Source organism: Pelodiscus sinensis, unplaced genomic scaffold, assembly GCF_049634645.1.
Source record: "Pelodiscus sinensis isolate JC-2024 unplaced genomic scaffold, ASM4963464v1 ctg69, whole genome shotgun sequence".
NCBI lineage: Eukaryota > Metazoa > Chordata > Testudines > Trionychidae > Pelodiscus > Pelodiscus sinensis.
The window spans coordinates 541,638-567,086 of record NW_027465915.1 but is presented as its reverse complement, the minus strand read 5'-3'; the positions used below and the strand labels follow the sequence as shown (position 1 = coordinate 567,086).

Below are 25,449 nucleotides of genomic sequence, written 5' to 3'. Positions count from 1 at the left end.
CCCCCGCACCGCCCCCACCTGCTGCTAGCCTCCTGCCCCGCCCCCGTCCCAGTAACCCCGCCCCGCCCCCACCTGCTGCTAGCCCCCCACCCCGCCCCCCGTCCCAGTAACCCCCGCCCCGCCCCCACCTGCTGCTAGCTCCCTGCCCCGCCCCGCCCCCACCTGCTGCTAGCCTCCTGCCCCGCCCCCGTCCCAGTAACCCCCGCCCCGCCCCCACCTGCTGCTAGCCCCCTGCCCCGCCCCCGTCCCAGTAACCCCCGCCCCGCCCCCACCTGCTGCTAGCCCCCTGCCCCGCCCCAGTAACCCCTCATGCACGTGTTCGATGAGATGGGGCCAGTGACCACTGCAGACCACAAAGCAGATAAGGAGCGAAGGCATCCAGCCAGGTTCACGGTTTACAAACTGCATTAATAAGGGGAGGGAAGGAGAGCTCAGTGGTTTGAGCATTGGCCTGCTAAACCCAGGGTTGAGAGCTCAAGCCTTGAGGGGCCATTTAGGGATCTGGGGCAAATGTGTCAGGGATGATACTTGGTCCTGTCATGGGGGCAGGGGACTGGACTCAATGACTTCTCAAAGCCCCTTCCAGCTCTAGGATAGGAATAGCTCCATATTTATTATTATTTTAATAGTTGTCAATAGACTCTACTGCCCCACTACCCACATGTACCAACAATGGCCTCAGCACAACCAGTGGGAAACTCCTAAGCCACCACAGGTACAAGTTACACATCACTGCTGAAGTGTCACGTGGCCAGCCACCGAGATGCTACTTAGATACCATACCTCACCCTGCACCTCGTGGTTTGATTAGATCAGCTCTGTCCATCATGCTATCAGTTTAGACCCTTCCCTAAACCTGGGTTGGTATCCATGGGGCCTGTGTCCCTCAAGGTGTCTTGTAATGAGCTGGTGGTACCACATGCTTTCAGCTTATGCCCAGTACTCAGGGGCAGCCCTTGCGTATAGGCCAACTCAGCAGTCACCTTCACTAGGGCACCCAATGATGATGTCACGCCATTGAGGACCATGCAGGCAGGGGCACCAGTCCCACCTTCCACTTGGGGTGCCAGCTGCCTGTCTCAGGCCACCCCTGCCAGTACCAATTACAGTTCTGCACCTGGGCCTATTACCAATGAGTGTTTTGCACACTCAGCCCTGCTCGTGCCAAGTTCTGAGAGCAGTGGCCTGCCTCTCTCACCCAGCCTAGCTTTGCTTTGTGTTAGTCACGCTTGGTCCATTGTTAGCTAGGCCTCAGGCCAGGCCTGTGCCATGTGGGCTTTTGTTTTAGACCTTCATCTTACTACAACTGCTACTAGCCCCCTGCCCAGCCCCACCTGCTACCAGCCCTGGTTGCTTACTCACAGGCTTTATAAAACCCCAGCCTTCTTGATAGCCCCACCATCTTCCCTGTGGCCCTACCCCTAGGCAGCTAGGGTTACCAGATGTCCAGTTTTCACCCGGACCGTCTGGTAAAAAAACCCAGAAAACAGCAGACAAAGTATCTGGTATTGTGCGTGTCTCTCGTACAGGCAGCCAGCAGGGACAGAAAGGCACAGCAATTCTTTTTTTTTTTTTTGGCTCAACCAGTTTTTCCCCCTGCCCTGTTTGGGATTTTTTTGTAAAAGTATCTGACAACCATAAGGACAGCTGAGCAGCCACTGTGTGGCTCTGCTAAGGAGGTGGGTAGGAGGTAAATTCTTGATGCATGTGCAGACACATATCTTTAAGGGAACAATGTCTCTATCATTCTCACCCCCCCAATTCTGGTCTTTTCTAAGGTTAAAAGTCTGAGTTTTTAATCTCTCTTCATATGGAACCCATTCCAAACCCCTATTCATTTTTGTTGCTCTTTTCTGAAACTTCTCTAATGCCCAGGTATCTTTTTTGTGATGAGGCAACCACATCTGTATGCAGTACAGGCAGTCCCCGAGTTACGCGGATCCGACTTACATCGGATCTGCAGTTACGAACGGGGCCCTCTCCCTGGTCTCCAGCAGACCAGGGAGAGGAAGCAAAGCGGCAGAACACGCGGGCAGCGGACAGCCCAGACACGAATGGGCTGTTCGCTGCCCGCGTGCTCCGCGGCTTTGCTCTGCAGACCAGGGGGACGGGGAGCAAAGCCGCGGAGCACACGGGCAGCAGACAGCCCAGACGCGTCTGGGCTGCCTGCGTGTTCCGCCGCTTTGCTCCCCGTCCCCCTGGTCTACAGACCAGGGGGACGGGGAGCAAAGCAGAGCAAAGCCGCGGAGCCCGAGGGCAGCAGGACAGCCACGGCACGTCTGGGCTGTCCCGCTGCCCCCATGCTCCGCAGCTTTGCTCCAGACGCCTGTGGTACAGCAGCTGGGGCACTGCCGGTTGGTCCCGTAGCACCACTCTGGGTGCTACTGGGCCAACCTGGCAGCACCCCAGCTACTCTGCCCCAGGCATCCTGATTCAGCCACTCCTGGTCAGTTTCAGCAGTGGCTGAATCAGGACTCCTGGGGCAGAGCAGCTTGGGTGCTGCCGGGTTGGCCCAGTAGCGCCGAGAGTGGTGCTACGGGACCAACCCAGCAGCACCCCAGCTGCTCTGCCCCAGGCGTCCCCAAATCAGCCTCTGCTGAAACTGACCAGTGGCTGACTACAGGAAGCCCCTGCCCCGGGCTTCCTGGAATCAGCCGCTGATCAGTTTCAGCAGCAGCTGACTTGGGGATGCCTGGGGTTCTTAAGTTGAATCTGTATGTAAGTCAGAACTGGCGTCCAGATTCAGCCGCTGTTGAAACTGATCAGTTTCAGCAGCGGCTGAATCTGGACGCCAGTTCCGACTTACATACAGATTCAACTTAAGAACAAACCTACAGCCCCTATCTTGTACGTAACCCGGGGACTGCCTGTATTCAAGATGTGGGCATGCCAAGGATTTATAGGCAAAACGATATTGTCTGTCCTTTGCTTAATGAATCTTAACGTTGTTTGCTTTTTTGACTGCCGCTGCACACTAAGTGGATGTTTTCAGAGAACTATCCACAAGGACTTCATATTCACTTGCCATTTTGTTGCCTGATCTCCTAGTTTTGTGTCTGCTTGTTATTTTGGTCCCTGCCACCAGTTGGCCATTCTCCCATTGTCATTATGAACGGAGACCAAAAAAGAACATTGTAGAAGGCAATCACTGGTATGTGGCAGAGAAACATCACCTGCCTGCTGCTCCCTGCAGACCCCTTTCTCTGTTCATTTGCAGCCCACCCAGTGTCTGCAATGCTAAGCATTGGTAATGAAGTACAGCCTCTCCCTCCAGGCCCTCCACACCCTAAGCCCATGAAAGACCCTCATGGCTACACAGATGCTCTGAAAAAGGGTATGGACATGAACAAAGCTCTGGTGTCCAGTGACATGTAACAGCAGACCAGAAATAACCAAGCATCTCTCGTCGTATGCTGGTCTCCTTCCTTTAACTAAATGTAAGGGAGAGATGGAAGAGGCAGACAATCCCAGACAATTACCAGCCAAAGACAGAACTCTACATACCTTCCCTAGAATCCAATTCATTGCTCTCAGGGATGCACCTCGCTACTCAGACACTGGACAGATACACTTCAAACATACTGATACCTGCTCCTCCTCCATCACTGTCACCATCACACAGATCCCATAAGGGCCCATCAGCTCTACTGCCAAGAGCAATGTCTAGACTGCTCAGGTCCACTTATTCTAGATCCTCTGTGTCTGGCTGGAGCTCTTGGGTTGCACCATTGCCTGGGAGGAGCCTTCTGCAAGCATAGCAGATAACTTAAAGAACCACCACTGCCTAAAGAGTCTCCCTTTTCCATCTGCTCTGCATCATTCCCCACTGGACAGAGATGGATTCAACACTAATGGGTAGGGTCCTACCAAATTCACAGTCCATTTTCGTCGATTTCACAGTTAGCATTTTTAAAATCATAAATGTAATGTTCAGTTATTTGAATCTGAAATGTCATGGTGGTAATTATACAGGATCACAGGTGGGCTGGTAGTGTGCTAGAGGAAGACACAGGCCAAGGTAGACAATCCATCTCCCCTAGGCTGTGTCTAGACTGGCAAGTTTTTCTGCAAAATCATTAGATTTTGCGGAAAAACTTGCCAGCTGTCTACACTGGCCGCTTGAATTTCCGGAAAAGCACTGACGATCTCATGTAAGATCGTCAGTGCTTTTCTGGAAGTACTATGCTGCTCTCATTTGGGCAAAAGTCTTTTTCCGAAATACTTTTGCGCAAAAGGGCCAGTGTAAACAACACAGTAGTGTTTTCCGCAAAAAAGCCCCGATCGGGGCTTTTTTGCAGGAAACCGCATCTAGATTGGCCACGGACGCTTTTCCGCAAAAAGTGCTTTTGCGGAAAAGCATCCTGCCAATCTAGACGTGCTTTTCCGAAAATGCTTTTAATGGAAAACTTTTCGGTTAAAAGCATTTTTGGAAAATCATGCCAGTGTAGACGTAGCCCTAATGTATCGCACCACACTGAAATCCCTAGGATCACTTAGTCGTACATAGGAAAATCTTCATTCATAAGTTTTCATCCAGTTCTCTTATAGGTTCCTTGTCATTTTTGTTAGCTATTCAAGTGGGTTTATATTAATCAACATTTACAAAAATTAGACAAGGGACCAGGGAATTGTAAACAGAAGTTTGAACTCTTAGGAGCAGGGCTTATAGGAGTCATCCAACGAGATGCTGCTTAGTGCCCTGTTGCACACTAGAGCATTCTATCTGCCTCAGCCCCCACCTAGCTGCTTATCGGATTCTCACACTGTGCTCACCCTCCCTGTCTTCTTCCCTGGTACTTGGTCTGGCAGTGCTCCTCTGAGTGAGGAGAGTCCTTCGGCTAAACCACAGCTGGCTTTACTTGACTATCCCTCATATTTGCTGACCCAGAAAGCACTCACTTGTACTTGAGTTACACTACTCTCCACCATGCATTCACTCAAACAGCTTCCAGACTCACTGCCCCCCTCTTCCTGTGGCGCTTATTTTGTCAACTGTTCCTGTCCCTAAATATGCACTTTGGACCCCTTATTCTCCAGCTGCTCACGCTAAAAGCCTCCTGTCTCCACCCTAAAACTGTCTCTCCTGGGGCTCACTTAACCACACCTTCATAAACACTTGCCTTGATGCATGCCCCAAGAGATTCACCTGAAGCACTATTTCCTATTGCACTCCACTCTTACCTGCTCCTCCCAATGCTTACTTACAAAGTAGCAGACTGGGCATCCATCTTAGACCACTCTTTCCATACAGGAAACAAGTTAGACTTCCCTGGCTCCCTGAATTGTGTCCTATAGTTCCCAGTGCTCACAGCAAGCAAACTCTCCAACTCACCCATAGCCAGTTCCTCCCTATGTGTTCACCTTTAAATACTTCCTACATTTTTGCTTAGTAGTGGATTTTTTTGGTCTACCTAATACTTCAGGTATTACTTGCTGGAAAATTGTGTTAATTTAAAGAATGCATCCAATCACACAAGAGATTTGTACAAGGATAGACAAATGTAAATTAAAATTGACCAGGAGAAAGGCATTTTACCCAACCAGTCTTCCTCAAGAAAAGAGAGAACAGTATGAGTCTTTCTGGGAAGCAGAGGGGGCATGGGGAGGAACAGGGACCCTTCATTGACAAAGTATCTGAGAAGAGACACACACACACTCTCCATTATCCAGGATGTAGAGTTATAGCAGGCAGACACCTGGAACTGCATACAGATAGCAGTGCAGAAGTTTAATATTTTGTTCTTGGAACTAAACATCAGTTACACTGGACCAGCTAAAGCAGGGGCGGCCAATCAGTTAGACATGAAGATCAAAAAGAGCTGTGGATAGGGTTGCCAGATGGTTGAAACAAAAATACCCAATCACCCCCCCCTCCCCCCCCAAAAAAAGACACCAGGAAAAAATTATGTTGAAAAAAAAAGTGGGGGGAGGGGGGGAAGCCAAAGTTATTGAGCAAAAAGACTCCAAGACTTAAGCAAAACAAACAAACAAAAAAACCACACAGCATTAAAACAGCATGTCTCCTTTAAGAGTGAGTGCAGGGATAGGAACAGGGGAGAAGTTGAGCACTAAGACCCAAGGGAGTCATTCCTTCCCCTTGGTCTTTTTGCCAGCAGCCATTGTGTGCTGGCAGCCTTGCAGAACCAGGTGAGCATGGGGGCTGCCACAGGGGCTGAGTGTTTGTAGAGTGGCCAGGTGCCCAGCATTTTCATCTCCTGGCTTGAGGGGGGGAATCAGAAAATACCAGACATATTATGTGTCCGGTATTTTCTGAATTTTTTTTTAAACCGGACAGGAGGCAAAAATACTGAACTGTCCAGGTGAATACCGGACACCTACCTGGCAACCCTAGCTGTGGATAGTAGTGCACACAGCCACACATCCCTCCCCCAGAGCCAGGCACTCCCAGACACCTCCCATTCTAACTCAATGCCTGGGTCTCACCGGAGCTGCCACACACTTCTCCCTGTAGGAACTGGGGTGCGTGCACAAAGCAGTCATCCAGCTCTGATCAAGCCATAACCCTGAAAGCCACATTTCTTTGAGCAAAGAGCTACAGGTGGCTCAAGAGCCACAGGTTGGCCACCCCCAAACTATATATAGTTTCAAGGGGTTTTCAGCAGTAATCTCCTCTGCAGTTCAATACAATAATACATTGTGGAATTCAGTCTACAGGGCAACAGAGCAAGACAACATTTTAACAAAACAATTTATTTTGACAAAACAAAATGTACAAGGTGCTCAGTGAATTTTGACATGAATCTGCAGATCCATCACACAGTCAAGCAACCAGTGGGAACAGACTGCTTCCTCTATAGCATACGGCTACTTTTTACCAGACTTCTTGATGCCACCACCACCTGTCAAAGGAAAGGAAACCCCATAATAGACATCTGAGGCCTATACACAGGTGTGTTCCCACATGCCGATTTCTTCTTTTATTCCTTTACCACCTCCACTCAATGCCCCATCTAAGAATCCTCACCTTAGCCACACTCTTTGTATTACACTCCATCTCACCTTTTGATTTAATGGTTTTTGCATAATTTGTTTACTTCCTCAATTTTCCCATCAACACATGCTTTATTTTGCATTGCAAGTTTTGCACTCAGGACCCAATTCCTGTAATATCAATTACACACTTATTTGTGTCAGTGGGACAATATATCTAGAGACTGCTTGCATCCACTCAAGAAAACCCTCTACTTTTTCCTTATATAGCGCATAAAACAACGGTAACAACACTAACAATATGTTCATTCACCTCTCTGGCCTCTCTGGTCTTACCTGTGGGTCTCACAGGTGTTAAACAGCAAAATTTGGTCAACTAAATCTGGAGGAAGCCAGAAAAACTTGGGAGACTGTCAACAGCTTTTTCCATCTCAAGTTTTTCTCTCCACCTCCTCCCACACCATGTATGGGGAGAAAAGCGATACAGATTAAAAACATTCAAAAAGCTTTCTCATCAATTTTCAGAGTAAATGAGTCCACTTAAGGGCTCTATTCCTTAGTAAGGGACCCTAATCAGTCTTGAGAAACCTTTTGGCAGCAGGGCAAATACTCTTATGGGTACAGCATGAGTGCTACTCCACCCCCACCTAATTAAGGCACACTCAAGGCTGTAGGAATAGAGATAGCAGCAACTATCCCAGAGCAGAGGCCCCAAATAGAGACCCCAAGAGAATCAAGGCCTTGTACTGGGGCATGATCAGTGCTCATACTGTACTTCCTGTTAGTCCCCAGCTGTAGCCAATGAAGCTATAATCCAATCAGCAGACCAAATTCTGGGATGAATCCTGGTCACATAACACCTGAGGCACCCTGAACACATGCTAAGAGTATGCGATATAGAAACATGAGGTATTGAGATTTTCAGGGCAGGGACTAAGTTAGGCAGACAGACAATAAAAGGGAGAGAAGAGATGGTGAATATTTAAAAAAAAAATTTTTAAAGGTAAAAATCAGTTTTTGTATTTATGGTAAACATTTTTTAAAATAAAGTTTTAAACTTTAATTTGAAATGTTGATCGATTGTAATATGTTTAATCTTCAACACAGGCCATTAGAATCATGTACATAATTTTATATATATATATATACACACACACACACACACACACACACACGTACGTTTGCTATCTAAGTATTAGAGAAAGTCAAACCAACATGCTACCCCAACTGAATGGTTAAGTATATAGAACCAGTTAGCTGACTTGCTAAATTTGCTTGTGACAGCAGTAGCCACTTTCTGCAGCTACAAGGACGTTATTTTTTAATCTCAGTTTATTCATTTAGATTAGTTCAACAACTAGATAATACAAAGTAGGGATGTGAAAGTGTAACCATGTACAGACCCAGACTCATTGGTTAATCTTTACAGTTACATGCAGGCTCCCAGGCATTTTCAGTGGTTACATGGTTACTCAAACACATTTTACATTCCCTAATTCAAAGTTATACTAACTGTGAATTTTAAAAAAAGGAACACTTGTTTATTATTGCCAATCTATAAGTAATAACATGGTGTGAAAGGATGAAACCCTAAGTTCCAAAATCTTGAAGGCCACGGTGTCCAGAAACAATTAGTTAAATGCACTAACTATATTGAAACTATTATATCGAAGAGTTTTAAATGCAAAACATGTTTGCTAAACTTTTTCCTTTATCCTGCTCATTTATTATACAAATAATATAATTCTATCTTAAAACTGTGTTGGCAAGATGAGGAAGTAGTGGGGAAGTCAAAGAGCAGTTACTAGAATTGACAGGTGTGTGTCTGTCCATGCAGACCACTGAATCTATTGAGCTAATTAACTGTAAAAAGCTTAGTTATACTAAATATTGTAAATCATCCAGGTTTGGTGCTCAATTAAAAAAAGTGAAGTGATTGACTACTTCAATTAAGTTTTCTTGATAATGTGTAGTTTACACTTCCTTGTATTTAATATCTTGGGAACATGGAGTAATTCACAATTAAAACCAGCTCACACTGGAATGTAAAATAACTAAGGCCCTCAAGTGCAGGTGTTACCTACAATAAATAAATTGAAAGCAAAGTTAACACATTAATTATAGGACATGTTAACCACATCCTTGTGGGCAGGGCAGAAGGCATCAGTGGCAGGGGACTGATGCAGTACCTGTCCCTAGCTTCCTCAGTGGTAGACCCTATCAGTGGGGGGTAAATCCTGCACCCATATCCTACCTCTATATTTGAAAATACAGGGGACTCAAATACATTGACAGTGCAATTAAGACTGATCAATCACAATTAATTTTTGTAATTGCTTAACAGCCATAAAACCACCTAAGGTATAGTTCTTGTTATGTTAGTGTAACAAAAAACAACTAATATAATCCCTTCACTTGTCCTACCCTTAAGGCAAGCCAGTTACTGAGGGGGCCACTTACTAAGGGGGCCTTTCCCAGAAGCTTTAGTCTTCATCTCCTCAAGTTTCTTCTGCTCTTCCTTCTGTTTCTGCTTGAAGGCCAAATCTTCCTAAAGAAAAAAGTCAGTATTATTAGCATCTTCTTTCTGACCACTGCATTGAACTGACTAGGATTTTGTGATAACAAAATTAGAAGCAAGCAACTATTTCTAGAAAACAAAATGACCCCCAAAAATTTGAAATCTTTTCAAATTAAGCAAGATGGCCATAGAATCATACAAGTGTACAGCTGGAAGGGATTTCAACAGGTCATCTAACTCCCTCACTTAAGGCAAGACTAATAACTAGACCATTCCTGACAAGTGTTTCTGTGCTAACCTAGGGATGTTAAATTGCAGTTAATCAGCTAATCTAGTAGTCAATGGAATTTCCAGCGACTACTCGATTACTTAGGAGGTAGGGGGAATGCTTACTACCCCCGCTGTGGCACTGCAGTTCAAATGTAATAGAAGCTGGGCATGCAGCAGCCCAGCTCCTGCTACATTTGAACTGCAGAGCTGCAGCAGGGTTAGCTCCTGAGGGCAGCGTGAGCCAGGATTAAGCAGTCTCAGCCCATGTTGGCCCCGAGAGCTAACCCTGCTGCAGCTTTACATTTAAAATGTAGTAAGCGGCTACGGCGGGGGAGGGGAGGGCAAGCGCGAGCTGGGACTAAGCAGTCCCAGTTCGCACTAGCTCCAGGATGCTGCTGCTCTAATGTTTAAATGTAATAAGAGCCCACAGCAGGTTCTTACTACATTTAACCTGCAAAGCTGTTGTGGGGTTAGCTCCCGGGGGCGGCTCTGCCCTGCCCTCCCCTCATCACACCACAGCTTTTAAGCTGGCTTCCCCCAGCACTGGCCCCTGCTTCCCCACCCTTGCTGCTTCTAACCAGAGGGAGAAAAGGGGAGGGGGAGCAAGTAATCGACTACTCCCTTACATCCCTACTTTAACCTGTTCCTAAAAACTCCAAACAGACATTCCACAACCTCTCTAGGAAACTTGTCCCAGTGCTTAACCACCTTAAGAGTTAGGAAGATTTCCTAACGGCTGGCCTACACCTCCTTTGCTGCAATTTAAAACTACCACCTCCTGTCCTATCCACAGATATTAAGCAGAACAAATTTTCCACCCTCTTGCTTGGAACAACCTTTTATGTATTTGAAAACTATTATCATCCCTAGTCTTCTCTTTTCCAGATTGAATCCATCTTCACTCAGTCATGTTTTCTGGACCTTTAATAATTTTTGTTGCTCTTATCTTTCTCCGATTTGTCCATATCTTTCCTGAAAGATGAAGCTCAGAACAGGACACGATACTCCAGCTGAGGCCTAATCGGCATAGAGTAGAGCAGAAGAATTACTTCTCATATCTTGTTTGCAACATTCCTGCAATACATCCCAGAATTATGTAAATTTTGTTTGCAATGTTACACTGTGACTGAGACTTAGTCTGTGCTCCACTATGATCCTAGATTCCTATCCACTGTACTCTTTCCTACAGAGTTATTTCCCATTTTCTGGCTAAAGTTTAACCCCTGGAAGCCAAAAAATACACAGTTAAATACCACCTCACAATACAACCTTAATCCTGCCCTTTCTGAGCAATTCTTCAGCATGTCAACAGCACACACAGCAACATAACAGCACTCCATCTTTACAGGAGCTATGGAACATTTTGTTATAGTTTGCTAAAAATCCATGTTTTTAAGTCAAAGTTTTAAAATTAAAAATTACTTGTTATTTTTAAAATCAAAGCATTTTAAAATTAAATTTGAAGTTATGGCAACATGTGTTAAAGGCTAACGATACAATAATTCATTAAAATCTTTTACAGTAAATTAGAAGTATTGAACAGCCTATGATCTAGTTCTAAAATCTTGAAGGACATGAGGTCAGAAACAGGAAATTTATGAACTATACTTACTACTTCCTTTGTTTAATCAGCTTGTTTTAAATTCAAAGCATGTTGTGTTAAACCCTGGAAAAAGATTGGCTTTATTTAATATAACAGGCATCGCAGAAACTTGGTGGAATGAGGGTGATCAATGGGACACAGTAATACCAGGGTACAAAATATATCAGAAGGACAGCATAGGTCCTGCTGTTGGTCTAGTGGCACTATATGTGGGGAAAAAAGTGCAAAACCATATGAAGTAAAAACTGTTCCATAGACTCTCCATGGCTAGTAATTCCATGTTCTACCTATTACCAGGCACCTGACTAGGATGGTGACAATGACTGTGCAATGCTAAATGAAGATTAGAGAGACTACAAAATAAACTCAATCATAATGGGGGGATTTCAATTATCCTATATTGACTGTGTACAGGACAGGATGCAGAGATAAAGTTTCTTGATACTTCAAATGACTGCTTCTTGGAGCAGCTGGTTCTGGAACCCACAAGAGAAAAGGCAATTTTTATTGAGTCCTACATGGAGCGCAGGATCTGATCCAAGAGGTGAACATAGCTGGACCGCTTAGAAATCTGCACCTATGTTTCCCAGGGCACTCTGTGGAACAGGGAGGGGAGTGCTGCCTCAAAGTAATAGCGAAAATATTCAAAGTACATTAGAAGCAGGAAGCTGCTAAACAGCCAGTGGAGCCACTGGACAATTGAGACACTAAAGGAGCACTCATAGATGATAAGGTCATTGCAGAGAAACTAAATGAAGTGTTTGCATCAGTCTTCATGGTTGAGGACTGGGGATATTTTAAAAATGGTTCTTATTGTAACAGTGCAGCCACTAAAAATGATAGCTGTTACACGCTAGGTCCCTGGGAGTGGGGCACTGATGCATACAAAGCTGGCTCCACACATGTATTGGCTAAGGCTGTTAAAAAGTGGTTATTTGGCTAATTGTGTAGTTGATACAATTTATATAGACTATCATGTAGTCAATAACGAGGCTGCTCTGCAGATCTGCAGCAGGGTTAGCTCCCCGAGCCAACTCAAGTCGGGACACAGCAGTCCTGGCTTGTGCCAGCTCTGAATCCGGCTCTTACTACATTTAAAATTCAGAGGCGCCGTGGTCCAGGACCAGTGTGAGCGGGGACTACTACGTCCAGCAGCCCCTGTTTGTGGCTATTTCCACTGACTAGTCGATTAGTTGATAAGGTGGGAAAACTGCAGAGCCACAGCGGAGTTAGCTTCCGGCCTGGGAGGTAACTCAGCTGCAGCTCTGCCTTTTAAACGTATTAAGAGCCACGCTCTTAATGCATTTAAAAGGCAAAAGCATAGCAGGGCACTGGGTGCGACCTGGGAATCAGCTGTCCTTTGATAGGGTATCCGGCTTTGTGAATAAGGGAGAAGTTGAGGATGTGGTATACCTAGACTTTAGTAAGGCATTTGACACGGTTTCACATTACTTTCATATCAATAAACTAGGGAAATACAACCTAGATGGGGCTACTATAAGGTGGGTGCATAACTGGCTGGATAACCATTCTCAGGGAGTAGTTATGTCTTACCAGCATGACTGTGAACCGTTAATAACAAATGAGGTTCTGCAGGGGTATGTTTTAGAACCGGTACTCTTCAATATTTAGTATGATCATTAAGTTTGCTGATAACACCATGCTGGGAGGACAGGGTCAGAATTCAAAATTATATGGACAAACTAGAGAAACACTCTGAGGTAAATAGGATGAAGTTAAATAAGGACAAATGGAGAGGACTCCACTTAGGAAGGAACAGAATGGGAAGCGACTGTCTAGGAAGGAGTACTGTGGAAAGGGATCTAGGGGTCATAGTGGACCACAAATTAATAGAGTCAACAGTATGACACTACTGAAAAAAAACAAACAAACCCATGATTCTGGGGTACATCAACAGGAGTGTTGTGAGCAAGACAGGCAAAGTCATTCTTATTTATTTAAAATATTTTTACCCTACATCTCTATTTAAAATATGAAGCGGCTTACAACATTTAAAAAACCCACAATAAATAAATTTATATATATATATATATAAAGTAAAATATAGGATCCCAAGGGGGGGGGGAGGGGAAAGACACGTAAAACCTGCTAAACACGTAAAACCTCAGAGGAGGGAGGGACCAACCGACCGAAACACCAATACAAGCAGGGGTAAAAAGGGTGGCCTTGGCCTGGCGTCAAAACAGTGCCAGCGTTAGTGCCAGACGAATGTCCCGGGGCAGAGAATTCCATGGCCTAGGGGCAGATGCTGAGAAGGCCTTGGTTTGTGTAGATGTCAATCTTATCTCCATAACTGCAGGAAAATGGAACAGAGCCTCCCCAGCCAACCTCAGTCCCCGGGCAGGATAATGTAGGAGATGGTCCTTCAAATACCCCAGTCCCAACCCATTTAGGGCTTTATAAGTCATGACCAAGACCATGAATTCTGCCCAGAAACACACCGAAAGCCCGTACATCTGCCAGAGCACCCGCATAATGTGCTCCACGTAACGAGTATTAGTTAAAACCCAAGCCATCGCATTCTGAACCAGATGACACTTCTGAAGACTCTTCAAAGGCAGCCACACGTAGAGCACATTACAGTAATCCAATTGGGATGTGTCGAGCATGAATCACTGTAGCCAAGTTGTTCTTATTCAGGAAGAGTCGCAGCTGGCAGGTCAGCTGAAGCTGCCCAAAAGCACTCCTGGCCACCGAGGAAATCTGATTTTCAAATGTTAAAAAAGGGTCCAGGACCTGCTTTTTCCAGGGGAGTGTAACCCCATCCAGAACAGACCACACTCCTGGACAGAGAGTTTTCTGATCCCCAGGACCTCAGTCTTATCCGGATTCAGCTTCAGCCTATTTGACCTCATCCAGTTCATCACTGGTTCAGATTCATCTCAGCCATACCTGATCTCATAACACAGAGAAACAGAGTTGGGTGTCATCTGCATATCTATGGCACTGTCCTCTAAATCTCCTTATGATCTCTCCCAGCAGTTTCATGTAGATATTAAACAGCATAGGGGATAAGATGGAACCTTGCGGGACCCCATAGCACAACTGCCATGGGGTCAAGTAGCAGTCCCCAAGCTTCACCTTTTGAAAGTGTCCAGACAGGTAGGACCAGAACCATTGCAAGACATTGTCTCAGATATCCTTCTGGGGCACCTGGTGGAGCTGGGTATCATGATCGATGGTATCAAAGGATCCAAGAGAATCAATAGGAATGCACTCTACCGGTGTAGGTTGTCTACCAGGGCAATCAAAGTGGTTCCAAAACCAGGCCTGAAGCCAGACTGAAATGGATCTAAAGCAGTGATCTCCAACCTTTTTACACCCAAGATCACTTTTTAAGTATCAGGGCAAGCCAAGATCCACCCCATCCCTTCCCCAAGATCCCACCGCTTCCTTGAGGCCCTGCCCTTTCTGTTCCCTCCTGTCCATCATTTGCTGTCCCCAGCCCTTACTCACTCTCACTGGGTGCAGGCTCTGAGGTGGGAATGAGGGATCTGGGTGAGGGAAGGGGTGAAAGGTGCAAACTCCAGGAGGGAATCTGGGTGCAGGAGGAAGTGGAGAAGGGGATGCTGGCTCAGGGAAGGGGGTCCAGGCTGGAGAGTGTTAGCGTTATGTGGAAGATTGGGGTGCTGTGCAAGCCGCAGGCTAGTGGCTGTGGGAGTGCAGGAGTTTGGGTTGAGCTCAGGACAGGGAGATTGGAAGTATGATGGGCTCAGGACACAGATTTGCAATGTGTGGATGGTGCAAGAGTGTTGTGGCAGAAGACTGGGAATGTGGGTGGTGCAGGAGTTTGAGTATGTGAGAGGCTCAGGAAAGGGGTGCTGTTGTATGATAGGCTTAGGGTTGGCCTCGGAGTGTGAATGCAGAAATGTGAGTGCAGAAATGTTATGATGCTGCGGCCAGATGGGGGCTTGGCCCCAATTGGGCACTTGCTGGCCAGACTTCATTTTTAAATAAAATATTTTGTCAAACAATGTTTCAGCAATAAATTATCTTTATTTATGAGAGGGGCGGGGAAGCTGTTTTGGGTCAGAGGCTACTGACCCACAGATAAATCAGTCAGGGACCACCTAAGTGAGATGCAAAAAAAAACACCAAAAACCTCTGCAAACCCCCTCAAGCCTCACTTATGTGGCCTCAACTATGACAACTCACACGCCTGGCACTCCAGCCCCATTGGAGGGGAAGAGGAGGTGGTAGGACTGAGGTTCAAGTCCTCAGCCAGATTAACTCTTCTGGAGTTCCAGGGTTAATGGATTTTGTGGGCCCCTCTATACTCTGAGATAGGGCTAAAAAATGAGGGATCCAGTGTGCAGGATAGGGCTGCTAGTGAGTGGGATAGAAATTGGGCTGCAGAATCTGGACGGAAAATATGGTACAGAAACAAGCTGGGGGTAGGTGTCTGGCCAGAAGCAGGGTGCTGGTGGGAGTTTGGGCAGAGGAAAGGGTGCTGGTGGGGGCCGGGGCAGGAGCAAAGTGCTGGTGGGTGTCAGGCCAAGGGCAGGGTGGGTCTAGCCAGGGTCAATATCTAGGGATCCCATGGTGTGCACGCTGCTTCCCCCTCCTCCTCAAACAGCCAGTGCACTTCCTGAAAAGTCAAAGCCCAGGACTTCTAACACACTAACACACACACACACACACACACACACACGCACGCTCCTGCACACAAGCAGGCAGCACAGGGAAGGAAGTCCCTGGCTGTGCGCCAAATCTGGCTTTGTGCCAGATCTGGCTTTTCAGGAAGTACGTCGACTGTTTTGGGGAGGGGAGGAGCAGCGCATGCACTTTGAGACACCGGATCTGGCGTGCAGCCGGGGACTCTCCCCTCCATGCCACAGGAAGCCGGCGGTACCTCCATTTTCTCAGGAGGTAGGGCCAGCGCAGGCTGCTTTTTGGGAGTGGGTGAGGGGAACAATGGAGGGGTTCTGGAACACCTTGCAGTTGAATAGTCATGCCCTCAAAATCGACCAGTTGATCGTAATCAATGGGTCGGTAACCATGGATCTAGATAATCTGTTTTTTCCAAGAAAGTTTAGAGTTGCAACGCCACCACTTGAGTACCTTGCCCAAGAAAGGAATATTAGCAATTGGGTGATAGTTATTCACATCAAGTGGATCCAGGGAAGGCTTCTTAAGAAATGGCTTTATCATCACCTCTTTCAAGGTGGTGGGAACCGTCCCAGATCTAAAAGACGCATTAATAATCCCCTGGATCCAACTAGTCATCCCTGCTTGGCTCGATTTAATAAGCCATAAAGGGCAGGGATCAAGTGAGCACGTGACCAGTAGCACTGCTCCAAGTGTAGCACTAGAATGGGAATTTTGTAACTTACATTTCTTATAACTGACTTATATGTTATAGCAAAAGTTTGGATTAAACTTAAATACAAGATGGAGGCCTCAGACAGGCAGCTTTGTTAACTTAGCTCCAGCTCTGTTTGATATTAGCATGTTAAAGTGAAGGGATGGAATATTGTAATACACAGTGATGTTAGAAAGAAGATAGAAATAAGTTAGATAGAAAGAAGATAGAAAGAAGTTTAATGTTGAAAGACTTCGTAACTTTGTGAAAGTGACTAGAAGTACCCTTTGTTCCATGCAGCCATTCTGTAAATGTGTTGTCTGTGTGAATGAGAGAGAGAATGTTTTAGGAGAGAAGCGTGAAGGCCAATGCATGCTCAAATGGTCAAAGGAGGTGCCAGAGACTCAAAAGCACCAAATAATAATCAAAGTACACTGAAGACACAGACTACCCGGGCAGACTGATAACCACCCCTTGATAGGGAACCAATCACAACTTTCACCAGAAAGACAACACCCGAGGGGCTGTCAGCACACTAATATCAAATGACTGAGAACAACTTCTTCCCAATAAGCATATGTAGCAGGAAGACTGACTGTGATGCTGAATGACTAATTATGGCCTGACAAGGCAAAACACATAGGAAGAAAAGTCCTATAAAGGATGGTAATAGAGATGTAACCATGTTAATCTATTCTAGCTGTAACAAAATACAGGACTATGTAGCACTTTAAAGACTAACAAGATAGTTTATTAAGTGATGAGTTTTTGTGGGCCAGACCCACTTCCTCAGATCCAATTGTGGAAGAAAATTGGCATGACCATATACCAAAGGGATACAATCAAAAAAAGTGAACCAAGAAAAATGACTGGGTGGCACATTGTGAATGCTATTGCTGTTCGCTAGCCTGTGTTAAAAATTAATGAAGAGCTTTTCAGAGTTGGAACAGGGAAGGAAGGCATGATTTCTTTCTATCATGACATGTAATTTCTTTTCTTCACTGTAAATCAGTGTTTCCCAAACTATGGGCCGCGGGAAAAAAATACCAGGCCTCAGCATGGCTGCCGGGAGGGGAGGGGAGCAGGGAAGGCTGGGAGGAGGGAACCGGCTGCCAGGAAGCAGGGTTGGGGCAGCAGGGCTGATCCGCGGAGATCCAGGCAGCCGGCAAAAGCAGGGCTGGGGGCAGCGGGGCTGTCCCACGGAGATCCGGGCAGGTGGGTAGGCAGGCATCCGGCAAAAGCAGGGATGGGGGCAGTGGGTGCTGTCCTGCAGAGATCCAGGCAGGTGGACGGGCGGGTGGCAAAAGCAAGGCTAAGGGCAGTGGGGCTGCCCCATGGAGATCCATGCAGGCAGGAGGGCAGCAAAAGCATGGCTGGAGGCAGTGGGCCTGTCCGTGGAGATCTGGGCGGGTGAGCGGTTGGCGGGCCTGTCCGGTGCAAGAGATCAGGGAGGGCAGGCAGCGGAACCAGGGCTGGAAAGGAGCCGGACAGGAGCCGGACGGGCTGCCAGAGGGAGAACAGGAGAAGGAGGAGGATGGGAGAATCAGCTGCCGAGAGCAGGGCTGGACAGGGGCAGCGGGGCTGGTCGGGGGTCATCAGGGGATCGGGGCTGACCGGGGGGAGATTGGTAGGGGACAGGGGGAACCGGCCGCTGGAAGCAGGGCTGGACTGAGGAGATTGGGAAGAGAAAAGGGGGGGAAGCAGGACTGACCTGGGCACATGCAGACCCTGCAGATGAGTGAGTCTGGCCAGAGATTCCATTTCCCCCCCTCCCCAACATACCCCCCCTTGAGTAGTTATGAACTGCCTGGCAGGTAGACACACTCAGACAGTGTGAGCACATCTACCAGCCAGGCAGTTCACAGCTAAGGACTGATACACCTAATTATAATAAAACTTACCTAATTAGAGAATACCAGGCATTTTATGTCTGGTAATTTCTCAAATTCTTTCCAGGACAAAACCTTCAAATACTGGACTGTCCAGTACAAAACCAGACACCTGGCAACCCTACCCTTCCTTGCACCTTCCCTCTTAGCCAGATAACCTGCCCCCAGTCTGCTCCTGCCTCCTGAAGTGCTCATGCGGGACTGGTCCCCCAAGCCTTGGCCTGGGCTGGGTGGAGGATGCAGCTGGGTGAATCACTGAAAATTTATTCATTTTTTTATATGAGCTTATATTTTTGGGCTGCAAAAGACAGTACTGAAAAGAAGAACGGGTTCCAACTAAAGTAAAAAGTTTGGGAAACCCTGATCTAGCCAGCTTTCTATCCATCTTACAGTCCATTTATCCAATCCATATTCCCTTAACTTGCTGGCAAGACTATTGTGGGTGACTGGATCAAAAACTTTGCTAACGCTGGCACTTGGGGCTTTGGGAGGACCAGAAACAACTTATTTGTAATTTGCTTAATGAATATGCAAAAGAATGTTACCAGTCCTCCAAAAGCTCGTGAATGGATTTACTGGTCCCCGTGTCAAAAAGTTTGGGAACCCCTGCTGTAAATGATGGAGGCTATTCATCATTTACAGTGAAATGATGAAATGCTGAGACTGGCAGCATTTCTCCCAGAATCCTTATGAAGAAAAGTAATCCATATACAAGAGCCTTTTAGAGGACCAAGGGTGAAGTGGCCATACAGGCATAATCATATACTCCCTATCCACCATGGAAAGCATTTCTATCCCAGCCCCATGTACTCCAGAACAGAAAGCTTTAAGGGACTCCAGCCAATAAAAGGGCCAAAGAATCCATGTTTATATGGATCAAGTGCCGCCCTAAACCTTACAAACTGATGCAGGGAGCTAAGGACACTACAGGCAGTCCCCGGGTTACGTACAAGATAGGGAGTGTAGGTTTGTTCTTAAGTTGAATCTGTATGTAAGTCGGAACTGGCATCCAGATTCAGCCGCTGCTGAAACTTACCAGCAGTGGCTGAATCAGGACGCCTGGGACAGAGCAGCTGGGGTGCTGCCAGGTTGGTCCAGTAGCGCCCAGAGCGGCGCTACGGGACCAACCGACAGCGCCCCAGCTGCTGTACCACAGGCGTCCGGAGCAAAGCCACGGAACACAGGGGCAGCCGACAGCCCAGACTTGCCGCAGCTGTCCCGCTGCTGGTGTCCTCCAAGGCTTTGCTCCCTGTCTCCCTAGTCTGCTGGTCTCCAGCAGACCAGGGAGACGCGGAGCAAACCCCGTTCGTAACTGCAGATCCGACATAAGTCGGATCCGCATAACTTGGGGACTGCCTGTATTTCAGCTTCTACAGTCAAAACCACTGAGAGAGGAGGGGCACAGCAACCACAGAGCAGCCTTGTAGTATGACCCCAGTTTAAGGCTGGCTTGGGGTTTTCACCCCTCAAGCAACTCCTGTGCCATTTGCATAAAGCCCAAATTCTCAGGCACCATGTAGCTGGAAAAGTATCAGAGGGGTAGCTGTGTTAGTCTGAATCTGTGAAAGCGGTGAGGAGTCCTGTGGCACCTTATAGACTAACTGAAGTAAAGGAGCATAAACTTTCGTGGGCTAAGACCCACTTCATCATATGCATGTTCCTACACTTCAGTTAGTCTATAAGGTGCCACAGGACTCCTCGCTGCTCATGTAGGCGGAGTGGATTTAAAATATTTAGCTACCACACAAACATGAAAAGCAATAATGGAGTTTTCAAGATATGTACAAAATACATCTGATTAGAATTCTGGCTCAATATTTTCTGAGCTATGAAACAATACACTGGATTAAGTTCTCTCCTACCATGACCACAGCCAAGCAAAGAATACAAACAAATCCCCGCGTCCCTCTAAAAACATACACAATTAAAAACCAAACACGTAAGTAATTTTTAGAAATAGGCAACATCCCTTTCTTCACACCTACCTTTACACTCTCAGAGGTACGGCCAGAAGCAATCCACGCAACAGCAGTACCGTGCCACTGGTGCCAGGAAGAACCCCGCTGCCACTGGCTTGCTCCCGAAGAGCACCCGCAGCTACGGCTCGTTCTCCCGACACGCGCCAGCAAAGCGGCAATTGCCTGTAGGCTGAGGCAAGGCGGTTCCCCGGCCCGGTCCCGGCCCTCCCGGGCGTAGGCAGCGCCCCCCCCGGCACGCTCGGCCCCAGGCAGCGCCCCCCCCCGGCCCGCCCGGCCCCCCCCCCGGCCCGCCCCGCCCGGCCCCAGGCAGCGCCCCCCCCCCCGCACGCTCGGCCCGCCCGGCCCCAGGCAGCGCCCCCCCCGGCACGCTCGGCCCGCCCGGCCCCAGGCAGCGCCCCCCCCCCCCGCCCTGCCCCCCGGCCCGCCCCGCCCCAGGAAGCGCCCCCCCCCCCCGCACGCTCAGCCCCAGGAAGCGCCCCCCCCCCCCCCCCGCACGCTCGGCCCGCCCCGCCCCGCCCCAGGAAGCGCCCCCCCCCCCCCCGCACGCTCGGCCCGCCCGGGCGCAGAGGCAGAGCACGAGGCCGGTCCCCGCGCGCCACTCGAGCAGGGCGGGGCCTGCCGCAGACACCCCCCGACGCGGCCCCACGAGACGCAGACAGGCGCGCGCCACCCCAGGGCGGGGCCGCCCGGCACAGAGCCCCGCCCCTCAGCCGGGCCCCACCTCGGCCAGGTCCTTCGCCTGCTTCTTCGGCTGCTTCAGGGGCTTCTTCTTGCCGCCTGCGCGAGGGAGAGGAAACGGTCAGGCACCGCGCGGCGCTGCTCCACAAGAGGGGGGGGGGGGGACCCGCGCGCGCCAAGCGCCCCTCACCGTCTCTACCCGACATCGCGCCACGAGCTCCGGCACCGCGTCCACTGCCCCGGAACTACAAGCCCGACTGCCCACGTCACTTCCGGGGCTTTTGCGGCTGCCCTGAGAGTCTCTGGACCGGACGCTTCAGACTCCGCCCCCGCCCCCCACAGAGCGGTCAGCTTTGCGCGTGCCCGAGTCTCCCGCGTCCGAGCTGAGCCGCGCGCCGAGGCCGAGACCGGTAGGGGCGGGAGGGAGCACGGAGAGAGGGTTAGTTGGGGGGCGGGGTCACGGAGAGAGGGTTAGTTGGGCGGGGTCATGGAGAGAGGGTTAGTTGGGGGGCAGAGGGAGGGTTGGATGGGGGCATGGAGAGAGGGTTAGTTGGGGGGCGGGGTCATGGAGAGATGGTTAGTTGGGGGGCAGAGGGAGGGTTGGATGAGGGCATGGAGAGAGGGTTAGTTGGGGGGCGGGGTCACGGAGAGAGGGTTAGTTGGGGGGCAGAGGGAGGGTTGGATGAGGGCATGGAGAGAGGGTTAGTTGGGGGGCGGGGTCATGGAGAGAGGGTTAGTTGGGGGGCAGAGGGAGGGTTGGATGGGGGCATGGAGAGAGGGTTAGTTGGGGGCGGGGTCATGGAGAGATGGTTAGTTGGGGGGCGGGGTCACGGAGAGAGGGTTAGTTGGGGGCAGAGGGAGGGTTGGATGAGGGCATGGAGAGAGGGTTAGTTGGGGGGCGGGGTCATGGAGAGAGGGTTAGTTGGGCGGGGTCATGGAGAGAGGGTTAGTTGGGGGCGGGGTCATGGAGAGAGGGTTAGTTGGGGGCGGGGTCATGGAGAGAGGGTTAGTTGGGGGCAGAGGGAGGGTTGGATGAGGGCATGGAGAGAGGGTTAGTTGGGGGGCGGGGTCATGGAGAGAGGGTTAGTTGGGGGCGGGGTCATGGAGAGAGGGTTAGTTGGGGGCGGGGTCATGGAGAGAGGGTTAGTTGGGCGGGGTCATGGAGAGAGGGTTAGTTGGGGGCGGGGTCATGGAGAGAGGGTTAGTTGGGGGCGGGGTCACAGAGAGAGGGTTAGTTGGGGGCGGGGTCACGGAGAGAGGGTTAGTTGGGGGCGGGGTCATGGAGAGAGGGTTAGTTGGGGGGCAGAGGGAGGGTTGGATGGGGGCATGGAGAGAGGGTTAGTTGGGGGGCAGAGGGAGGGTTGGATGAGGGCATGGAGAGAGGGTTAGTTGGGGGGCGGGGTCATGGAGAGAGGGTTAGTTGGGGGGCAGAGGGAGGGTTGGATGAGAGCATGGAGAGAGGGTTAGTTGGGGGGCGGGGTCATGGAGAGAGGGTTAGTTGGGGGGCGGGGTCATGGAGAGAGGGTTAGTTGGGGGCGGGGTCATGGAGAGAGGGTTAGTTGGGGGGCAGAGGGAGGGTTGGATGGGGGCATGGAGAGAGGGTTAGTTGGGGGCGGGGTCATGGAGAGAGGGTTAGTTGGGGGCAGAGGGAGGGTTGGATGAGGGCATGGAGAGAGGGTTAGTTGGGCGGGGTCACGGAGAGAGGGTTAGTTGGGGGGCGGGGTCATGGAGAGAGGTTTAGTTGGGGGGCAGAGGGAGGGTTGGATGAGGGCATGGAGAGAGGGTTAGTTGGGGGCGGGGTCACGGAGAGAGGGTTAGTTGGGGGGCGGGGTCACGGAGAGATGGTTAGTTGGGGGGCGGGGTCACGGAGAGAGGGTTAGTTGGGGGCAGAGGGAGGGTTGGATGAGGGCATGGAGAGAGGGTTAGTTGGGGGGCAGAGGGAGGGTTGGATGAGGGCATGGAGAGAGGGTTAGTTGGGGGGCGGGGTCACGGAGAGAGGGTTAGTTGGGGGCAGAGGGAGGGTTGGATGAGGGCACGGAGAGAGGGTTAGTTGGGCAGGGTCACGGAGAGAGGGTTAGTTGGGGGGCGGGGTCATGGAGAGAGGGTTAGTTGGGGGGCGGGGTCACGGAGAGAGGGTTAGTTGGGGGCAGAGGGAGGGTTGGATGAGGGCACGGGAGAGGGTTAGTTGGGGGCAGAGGGAGGGTTGGATGAGGGCACGGACAGAGGGTTAGTTGGGCAGGGTCACGGAGAGAGGGTTAGTTGGGGGGCGGGGTCATGGAGAGAGGGTTAGTTGGGGGGCAGAGGGAGGGTTGGATGAGGGCATGGAGAGAGGGTTAGTTGGGGGGCAGAGGGAGGGTTGGATGAGGGCATGGAGAGAGGGTTAGTTGGGGGGCGGGGTCATGGAGAGAGGGTTAGTTGGGGGGCAGAGGGAGGGTTGGATGAGGGCACGGAGAGAGGGTTAGTTGGGGGCAGAGGGAGGGTTGGATGAGGGCATGGAGAGAGGGTTAGTAGGGGGGCGGGGTCATGGAGAGAGGATTAGTTGGGGGGCGGGGTCACGGAGAGAGGGTTAGTTGTGGGGCAGAGGTTGGGTTGGATGTGGGCATGGAGAGAGGGTTAGTTGGGGGCGGGGTCATGGAGAGAGGGTTAGTTGGGGGGCGGGGTCACGGAGAGAGGGTTAGTTGGGGGCAGAGGGAAGGTTGGATGAGGGCATGGAGAGAGGGTTAGTTGGGGGCAGAGGGAGGGTTGGATGAGGGCATGGAGAGAGGGTTAGTTGGGGGGCGGGGTCACGGAGAGAGGGTTAGTTGGGGGGCAGAGGGAGGGTTGGATGAGGGCATGGAGAGAGGGTTAGTTGGGGGGCGGGGTCACGGAGAGAGGGTTAGTTGGGGGGCGGGGTCACGGAGAGAGGGTTAGTTGGGGGGCGGGGTCATGGAGAGAGGTTTAGTTGGGGGGCAGAGGGAGGGTTGGATGAGGGCATGGAGAGAGGGTTAGTTGGGGGCGGGGTCACGGAGAGAGGGTTAGTTGGGGGGCGGGGTCACGGAGAGAGGGTTAGTTGGGGGGCAGAGGGAGGGTTGGATGGGGGCATGGAGAGAGGGTTAGTTGGGGGGCGGGGTCATGGAGAGAGGGTTAGTTGGGGGGCGGGGTCACGGAGAGAGGGTTAGTTGGGGGCAGAGGGAAGGTTGGATGAGGGCATGGAGAGAGGGTTAGTTGGGGGGCGGGGTCATGGAGAGAGGGTTAGTTGGGGGCAGAGGGAGGGTTGGATGAGGGCATGGAGAGAGGGTTAGTTGGGGGGCGGGGTCACGGAGAGAGGGTTAGTTGGGGGGCGGGGTCACGGAGAGAGGGTTAGTTGGGGGGCAGAGGGAGGGTTGGATGAGGGCATGGAGAGAGGGTTAGTTGGGGGGCGCGGTCACGGAGAGAGGGTTAGTTGGGGGGCGGGGTCACAGAGAGAGGGTTAGTTGGGGGGCAGAGGGAGGGCTGGATGAGGGCATGGAGAGAGGGTTAGTTGGGCGGGGTCATGGAGAGAGGGTTAGTTGGGAGTGGGGGTGCAGAGAGAGGTTTAGATGGATGGGCAGGGGTTGGGGGTGCTCATTGTCGGTGGAACCCTTCCCAGTCGACTCCCAAACCTATCCAGTTTGCGAGTACAGGCAGTCCCCGAGTTACGCGGATCCGACTTACGTCGGCTCCGCAGTTACGAACGGGGCCCATCTCCCTGGTCTCCAGCAGACCAGGGAGAGGAAGGAAAGCGGCGGAGCACGCGGGCAGCCGACAGCCCCTTGGCTTTACTCTGCTTTGCTCCCCATCTCCCTGGTCTGCAGGCGGAACAAGCGGGCAAAGCGACGGAACACGTGGAAGACGCGTCTAGGCTGTCGGCTGCCCGCGTGTTCCGCCGCTTTGCTCCCCGTCCCCCTGGTCTGCAGACCAGGGAGATGGGGAGCAAAGCAGAGTAAAGCCGCGGAGCCCAAGGGCAGCAGGACAGCAGGACAGCCATGTCGTGTCTGGGCTGTCCCGCTGCCCCCGTGCTCTGCGGCTTTGCTCCGGACGCCTGTGGTACAGCAGCTGGGGCGCTGCTGGTTGGTCCCGTAGCGCCGCTCTGGGTGCTACTGGACCAACCCGGCAGCACCCCAGCTGCTCTGCCCCAGGCGTCCTGATTCAGCCACTGCTGATCAGTTTCAGCAGTGGCTGAATCAGGACGCCTGGGGCAGAGCAGCTGGGGTGCTGCTGGGTTGGTCCAGTAGCGCCGA

The 25,449-nt window shown here is 50.6% G+C and overlaps 1 protein-coding gene and 1 long non-coding RNA gene across 2 annotated transcripts in view; one reads left to right on the top strand and one right to left on the bottom strand.

Moving 5' to 3' along the window:
• Positions 1-6,691: 6,691 nt before the first annotated feature.
• Positions 6,692-21,484, bottom strand: LOC142824873 (uncharacterized). Its single transcript, XR_012899421.1, has 4 exons — positions 21,402-21,484; positions 21,255-21,310; positions 9,412-9,499; positions 6,692-6,860 (listed from the first exon to the last, which is right to left on the bottom strand). It is a non-coding gene; the product is annotated as an uncharacterized LOC142824873 (long non-coding RNA).
• Positions 21,485-21,489: 5 nt separating this feature from the next.
• Positions 21,490-25,449, top strand: part of CCDC51 (coiled-coil domain containing 51) — a 47,594-nt gene continuing 43,634 nt past the window's right edge. The window contains exon 1 of the mRNA XM_075916671.1: positions 21,490-21,621. The gene's annotated coding sequence lies outside the window, so the exon portion shown is untranslated. The remainder of the gene's footprint in view (positions 21,622-25,449) is intronic.